This window comes from Myotis lucifugus, unplaced genomic scaffold (assembly GCF_000147115.1).
Source record: "Myotis lucifugus unplaced genomic scaffold, Myoluc2.0 scaffold_920, whole genome shotgun sequence".
Lineage (NCBI taxonomy): Eukaryota > Metazoa > Chordata > Mammalia > Chiroptera > Vespertilionidae > Myotis > Myotis lucifugus.
Window position 1 is genome coordinate 1 of NW_005871968.1, and position 8,471 is coordinate 8,471.

At 38.0% G+C, this 8,471-nt stretch overlaps 1 pseudogene; it reads left to right on the plus strand.

Moving 5' to 3' along the window:
* The first annotated feature begins 690 nt into the window (after positions 1 to 690).
* Positions 691 to 1,347, plus strand: LOC111824099 (annotated as a pseudogene).
* Positions 1,348 to 8,471: the final 7,124 nt, after the last annotated feature.

Genomic DNA, 8,471 nt, shown 5'->3' on the forward strand with positions numbered 1-8,471 from the left:
TGTCACCTTGCTTGCAGATCTACCCGCACACCCATGAAAAATGGAACTCTTATTCACTCTGTCCTTTAGATGTCCTTTCCTTTTCTTCATACCACTGCCACCACCTAGAGTAATTTATTATTTTATTATTTGCTTCTGCATTCTTTCCCCTCATTGGATTGTAGAGACTTCTGTTCTTCAGCACCCTATTCTCACAACCTGGACAGTGCCTAAACATGGTCAACACTCAATTTACATTCCTGAGAAATATGAAAAAATTCTCATTAAAACTAGAATACATGAACTCACAGAGACAGAGGTGATTGGGACAAACATCCCATATCAGGGGTGGCACTGGATATCCCCTACAGGAAACCATATCCATACAAAAATATTAAAATTAACATCTGGACTGCAAAATATGAATTGTAGCATTTCAAGCATGTGAATAATGTAAATTTGTGTGAAAATTAGTCATGTTATTTTCATCTTTCCTGGTATTCACCCCCACCACATGAACTAATGAATCTTACATACATTTCAGAATTCCTTCTTCTGGGACTTTCACAGGCACTGGAACGACAGTCCCTCATATTTGGGCTTTTCCTCTACATGTACCTGATCACTGTGTTCGGAAATCTGCTCATCATCCTGGCCATCAGCTCAGACTCCCACCTCCACACACCCATGTACTTCTTCCTCTCCAACCTGTCCTTGGTAGACATCTGTTTCACCTCCACCACCATCCCAAAGATGCCATGGAACATCCAGACACAGAGCAAAGTCATCACCTATGCAGGCTGCATCATCCACATGTATTTTTTTATACTTTTTCCTGGGTTGGATGTTTTCCTCTAACTGTGAAGGCCTATGACTGGTTTGTAATAATCTGCCACTCCTATACTGCATGGTCATCCTGAACCCCAAGTTCTGTGGACTGCTTGTTCTGATGTCTTGAATCATGAGTATCCTGAATTCCTTGCTACAGTGGTTAATGATTATGACTGCCCTTCTGCATGGACTTGGAAATCCCTCATTTTTTCTATGAACCCAATCAGACGATCCAACCTGCCTGTTCTGACACATTTTAAATAACATGGTGATGTATTTTGCAGCTGTTTTGCTTGTTGGTGGTCCTTTCGCCAGGATTATTTACTTATATTCTAAGATAGTTCCTGAATACGTGGAATGTCATTAGTTTGGGGGAAGTATAATGCATTTTCTACCTGTGCATCTCATCCCTTGGTTATCTTCTTATTTTATTGTATGATGCTAGGTCTGTACCTCATCCTACCCACATCTCACAGTCAAGTGCAATTGCCTCAGTGTGTACATCATGGTCACACCCATGCTGTACCCTTCATCTAGCAGTGGTTCTCAACCTTCCTAATGCTGTGACCCTTTAATACAGTTTCTCATGTTGTGGTGACCCCCAACCATAAAATTATTTTTGTTGCTACTTCATAACTGTAATTTTGCTACTGTTATGAATCATAATGTAAATATCTGATATGCAGGATGTATTTTCAGGGGTATTCTACAGTCTCAAGAACAAGGACATCAAAAAGGCTCTGAAAGCAATCTTTGGGAAGAAAACTACAAGCAGGACAATTGTCCTAAGACTGAAGATGTGCCCATGATGGCAGAGGTCAAAGGCTCAGAGTCAGACATCATGATGATCTTTAGACTATGGAAGTAGAACTTGCTCTTTCCATTTATTTCCTGGACTTTTTGTTTCTTTGATCTCATCTTCTCTATTCAACATTTGTAAATCAATTAAGTTCTCTGCTCTTTTGGATATTCAACAGCTTTTCTCTTTGTTGTTTTTCTACTTTCCTAAATTTATTTCCATCATGGATCAGATATATTTGGAAAATTATATTTACCTAATGAGACAATATGGATATTTTTAGAATAATTTTTCTCAAATGACATATATAATGTAAAATATATATATATATTTTTTTACTAAAAGAGTCATACTGAATTGCACTACTCCTATGGAAAAACTACATTTACCGGTAATGACCAAGGCAATTTATACAGTTTTATAAGAGAGGCAATTCTGAGACCTCTGCTGTTCACTTTTATGACTGACATTCTTTTGTATATCACTATCTCAACTGATGTTCCTGATAATGTAGACTCTGACCTACCAGTGACAGCGGTTCTCAAACTGTGGGTCGCGACCCCTTTGGCAGTCGAACGACCCTTTCACAGGGGTCACCTAAGACCACCCTGCATATCAGATATTTACATTATGATTCATAACATTGGCAACATTACAGTTATGAAGTAGAAATGAAAATAATTTTATGGTTGGGTCACAACATGAGGAACTGTATTTAAAGGGCCAGAAGGTTGAGAACCACTGAGTGGTCACTGGGTTTTATTCTCCTCATTAGGATCCTGTTCTCTTTCAGCTCAGTGTTCATTTTCCTAACTTAGCCACTTGCAAAATGATTATAAAATCCAAGACTCCAAGAGTACTCTTCATTGAAAGATAAATTTTGATAAATAGTTTGACCTAATACAACCTTGAAGTCACAGGTTAATTCAATCTGATGAGGTAAATTTTTATATCACACATTGTATTTATATGTAAAATATTTATTCTTCATCTTATGCATCTATTCATTGGAGTATGGAGGAATGGTGCCCATTTTTAAGGGGGTTTATGCATATGATGAAATATTCCCCTATGTTTTATTGAATTATCTTAATGTGTCTCCTTGATATTTTTCAGTGCTTCCTATACTGTGACTCTTTGATTACTATAAGAACATAGATTCCCTCCTTCTAAGTTGTTCATAACGATGGAAGGAATGGTGAATGATCATTATCAGTTTCATCCATGATATATCTCTATGATGCTCAGGATTCTATTCATCCTTTAAGATCAAAGAATGACTCAGGAGTGAAATTGCATTCTTGTTTGGTTGTATAAAACAGGGTCACCAGTTTTCCTACACATATTTATTCTTTCCACCTCTTCTGGTTACAGGGACATGAACCCCCAATGAGAGTTTTTCAATACATTTATCTGAAATAAACTAACATAGTAACAATGAATGCTGTCTTCTAAGAAATAAGAATAAGAATATAAATAAATAATATTAAAAATGATAAGTGCTCTAGCTGCTGTGGCTCAATTGGCTGGATGTTGTCCCATGCACTGAGAGGTTTGATTCCCCATCAGGGCGTATGCCTGGGTTTCTGGCTCTATCCCCAGTGTAGGAGGCAGCTGATCAAAGTTTCCATCTCTCCCTCTCCCTTCCTTTCTCTTTCTAAAATCAATAAAATGCACATTTTAAGAAAAAAAAGTGTTATTCTCCCTTAAAATTTCTAATTTTGTTTGTGTTTCCTAACTTTTTTTCTTGATTATATTTATTAAATATCAGTATAGTTTGGATTTATAAATTCTGTTTTTAAATCATTAATTCCTGTCTTTGTCTTTGTTATAAACAGTCTGTTCTCCTGAAATTTTGTCTTTTAATGAATCAATTTAATTCATGCTTTATTTTTTTAAATGAAAAACTTTAAGGATATTTTACAATTGATTACACTGTTGGTCACAACCTAACTTTTGACATATAGAGCTGTCATTGTAATCTTTTTTTCTAAATATATTTGTATTGATTTCAAAGAGGAAGGGAGAGGATCATAGAAACATCAATGATGAGAGAGAATCATTGATGGGCTGCCTCCTGCATGCCCCCTACTGGGGATCAAGTTGGAGGCCCAGGCATATGCCCTGACCTGACTCAAACCAATCGAAGCACAAACTTCAGGTTCTGGAACAGTACATGTGTTATTTTATATCTGTCTGTACATGTGTTGTTTTATAGCTGGGCTCTCTATTCTGTTCCATTGATCTGCGTATCTGTTTCTCTGCCAATACTATGCAGTTTTGATTATCGTAGCTCTGAAGTATGAAGGTCCCGGAACCCTCATTCACTTATATTCATGATGTGTGTGGCCATGGTGATCTTCTCCCTTGAAGCAGTATATCATCAGTTTACCCTGTTCCTATATTTAGTTTTATCATCTATTTTAAAGAAAAGAAAGTATACTGAGTGTGAAATGCCTTATTTTATTCTACTGTTCCTATATCCATGAAACTTAGCTTTTTGGGCTGAAACTGGCTCTCTGACATCCCCTGAGGTGTCCCAGATTGTGAGAGGGTGCAGGCCAGGCCGAGGGACCCCACCAGTGCATGATCAGGGCCAGGGAGGGACCATAGGAGGGCTCCAGGATGTGTCAGGCCCATCTCACCCAGACCCAATGGCCAGACCCCAGTAGCAAGCTAACCTATCGGTCAGAGCGTCTGCCCCCCAGTGGTCAGTGCATGTCATAAGGACTGGTAGAAGGTCGAAAGATCAGACACTTTGTATATTAGGCATTTATTATATAGGATAATGCCATTATTACCAAGTGTGATTGTGTGGTGGGGAGCTTTTCTGAATTCTGCAAGTCTCTTTCTGAGTCTATACTCAATTGTGAGTCTCTACATGTGTTTTTTACATCTCATTCATGATGTGTGTGGCCATGGTGATATTCTCCCTTGAAGCAGTATATCATCAGTTTACCCTGTTCCTATATTTAGTTTTATCATCTATTTTAAAGAAAAGAAAGTGTACTGAGTGTGAAATGCCTTATTTTACTTCTACTGTTCCTATATCCATGAAACTTAGCTTTTTTCCCAGGTAGAAGAGATAGCTCCAGCTACTGAGCTCTAAATCCTGGCTTTTTTCCTTCTAGGTTTTTTTGAAGTATAATTACATAATGTAAATGGAATATGATTAAAATTCACAATTTGATGACTAAAGGCATACAAAAATTGCAGTCCATACCTCATGTTTCCATTATATATATATATATATATATATATATATATATATATATATATATATCCAAACTAATAAAAGAGAAATATGCAAATTAACAGTACCTTCGTGATGTCCACCAGCCAATCAGGAGTGACTATGCAAATTAACCCAACAAAAGGTGGCAGGTTAATTTGCATACACAGACACCGAGTGGCTGGGGGTGGGGCGGGACGCTTGCGTCATTGCCATGGCGATGACGCAGGCGTTCTGCACTACCCCAGTGGCTCTGGGCCTCTGGGCAGCATGGGAAGGCAGAAAGGTGGCTCAGGGCCAGAGTGAAGGGGGAAAAGTGCCTCTGACCAGAGCGAAGGCAGTACCAGCAGCCAGGGGAAGGAAGGCCCATTCTTGCATGAATCTTCATGCATCAGGCCTCTAATATATATATATACATCTTTAAATGAGAACATTTTTCCTTTGATTTTTAGAGAGAGTGGAAGGGAAGGAGAGAGACAGAGAGAGAAACATCCATGTGAGAGAGACACATCGATTGATTGCCTCCTGCTTGCACCCAGACCAGGGTCGGGCAACGAGCCTGCAAACGAGATATGTGCCTTAGACTGGAATCGAACCCAGGATCCTTCAGTCCTTAGGCTGATGCTCTATCCACTGAGCCAAACTGGCTAGGGCTCATATTTCCATTTGTACATGTCAAGAAAGTACACAATAAATTTTAGTGGCTTCTTATAGTAATTGTTAAACATTTAATATACCTGAGCCTAAATTTCCAATGAAATATGGCCAAATATCTCACTTATTGCTTGCAACATTTGCATTGGGAATAGTAAACATAACTTCAGACGAATGTTGCAAGCAATAAATGAGGTATATGGCCATTTTTCATTGAGGCCAAATAAAATGTTCCAAGGAAAAATGTGTATGTATATGTGTGCTTATCCATATACATTTTTATTTCAAACAAACTCACCCACTTATATGAACAAAAACACAGATTCATTTATAAGCACATATTTTATGTTGAAAGTAAACATAAGAGAAATTTAAAGAAGATAGAGGAGACAAACTGCAATCCAGTTGCATTCCTTTGCATGGGGCTTTCCAGTTTTCCCAGCAACATTTATTGAAAAGACTATCTTTACTCCAAAGTGCATTTCTGGCTCCTTTGTCGAAAATTATCTGTCCGTACATGTGTTGTTTTATAGCTGCGCTCTCTATTCTGTTCCATTGATCTGTGTATCTGCTTCTCTGCCAATACTATGCAGTTTTGATGATCATAGCTCTGAAGTATGAAGGGAACCCTCATTCACTGCCGGTGGGAATGTAGATTGGTATAACCACCATGGAAAGCAGTCTGGCGATTCCTCAAAAAATTAAAAATAGAGCTACCATATGACCTAATAATCCCACTCCTGGGTATACACCCAAAAACTTGAAATCATTTATACACAAAGATATATACACCCCTATGTTCATTGCAGCATTATTCACGGTGGCCAAGAGTTGGAAACAGCCAAAGTGCCCTACATTAGAAGACTGAATAAAGAAGATGTGGTATATATACACAATGGAGTACTACACAGCCATAAGAAAGAATGAAATAGCGTCATTTACAACAACATGGATGGGCCTAGAGAACATTATGAGAAGTGAAATAAGTCAAACAGAGAAAGTTAAGAATTATATGATTTAACTCATATGTTGAATATAAAACTGAAACTTATGAACACAAACAGCAGTGTGGTGGTTGCCAGAGGGAGGGGTGTGAAGGAAGAAAGGGGTCCCAATATGAGGTGACAGGAGAAGATTTGACTTTGTGTGGTGGGCACATGGTCCTATATACAGATTTTGTAAATAAGTAATCCACACATGAAACCTATATGTTCATGTTGACTAATGTCACCCCAATAAAATTAAGTAAATAATAATAAAAAATAAAGAAGATAGAAATGAAAAGAATGAATTTTTGAATTAACACAAAATGAAAAGATGTAAAAATATAGACATGAAGATTTAAAGTAAATGGTAGACATGAACTTAAATGATGAATTACTTTTCCTATGTTAATGCCTCAAAGGCACCAAAATTGGGAGTACATTCACACTTATGCAATAACAAATTACCAGCTAAAGTTGTCAAATATCTCCAAACTGATTTAGAAATTTGATTTACTTAAGGGGGGATTACAACTCAAAATGCCGTTACCCATGGAAGGCTAAATGAATGAATTCAGCTTCAGGAAAAAAAAATTCATTGGATAAAGGTGTATTCACTTTTTAATGCTAATGTAACATGACCACCTGAGTGATTTAAAACAAACACAGTCATGCTCTTACAGTTCCTGAGGTCAGAAACAGGAAATGGGTCTCATTGGGCTAAAATCAAGATGTTTGCAGGGCTACATGTCTCTTGGAGCAGTGGTTCTCAACCTTCTTAATGCCTCCACACTTTAATACAGTTCCTCATGTTGTGGTGACCCCCAATTTCATTGTTACAAATTAAACATAATTAAAACATAGTGACTAATCACAAAAACAATATGTAATTATATATGTGTTTTCCTATGGTCTTAGGCTACCCCTGTGAAAGGGTTGTTCGACCCCCAAAGGGGTCGCGACCCACAAGTTGAGAACCGCTGTCCTGGAGGCTACAGGAAAGAGTCTATTTACTTTCCTATTCCAAGCTTAAATTAGAGTGCAAAAAAATCTAAATATGTTTCTTATAATTAACAAATATTTCACAGTGAGGGACTAAATGACAGCTCTTAACTTGTGATATAAGTTGAAATGCCAAATTCTTTTGGCTAGTGTGTCATGAATCCCAGTGAGTAACACTCAAAATTTGTAACAAAGGAACTTAGTTCTCCCCCTTGTTGAAAAGAAAAATAGCAATTTTCTATAGATATCAGGGCCTGTATCCCTACCACAAGTCAACATTTGGAGATTCAAGTTTTCTATTCCATACTACATCCTCAATCTTAAATTTGGAAAAATTTTAAATCAGGGTTGGGATAAGGTGCTGGGATGTTAGTCCTCTGAAACCCAACCAATGTTATAAGGAAGAACTAGTTACAACTGGACTCACTTGAATCCTAAGCTGGTCTTTTGGGAACACAGAATCTCCAGGAAAACATTCCCTTCTGTCTAGATCTACAGGGAAATCAGGTGATTAGAAGTTGGAGTAACAAGACAGAAATGTACCTAATGAGCAGACATAAGGAGCTGCAAATATCTCTAGGCTTACAGCATGTGTGACCTAGGGCTGGATGGGGCCTGGTTGTTGCTTTTGGAATCCTAAGTTTGTCTAGGAGACCTGTGTTCTGCCTCCTTCCTGCTGTCTTGTCTGGGCAGAGAGCTGCAGTCCAGGAGGTTGGACTTTCCTATGAAGACCTTCTCAGAGCTCCCAATGAGGTGAGTCCAGAGGCCCAGTAGGTACTACAGGAAAGGGTAAGAGAGAATCAAAGCCAAGCACATTTACCTGAGGTCTCTTGACAGGCACCAGCCTATGGTTGTCTGTTTGCCTGATTAACTAATTAATGACTGATTTATGATGCTAAAAATCGAAGTGAACATTGAACTAATTGCTGATATTTAACTGATGAAAGACCAATTAGAGGTGGTAATCTGAGGCATAAAGTAATTCAAGTAA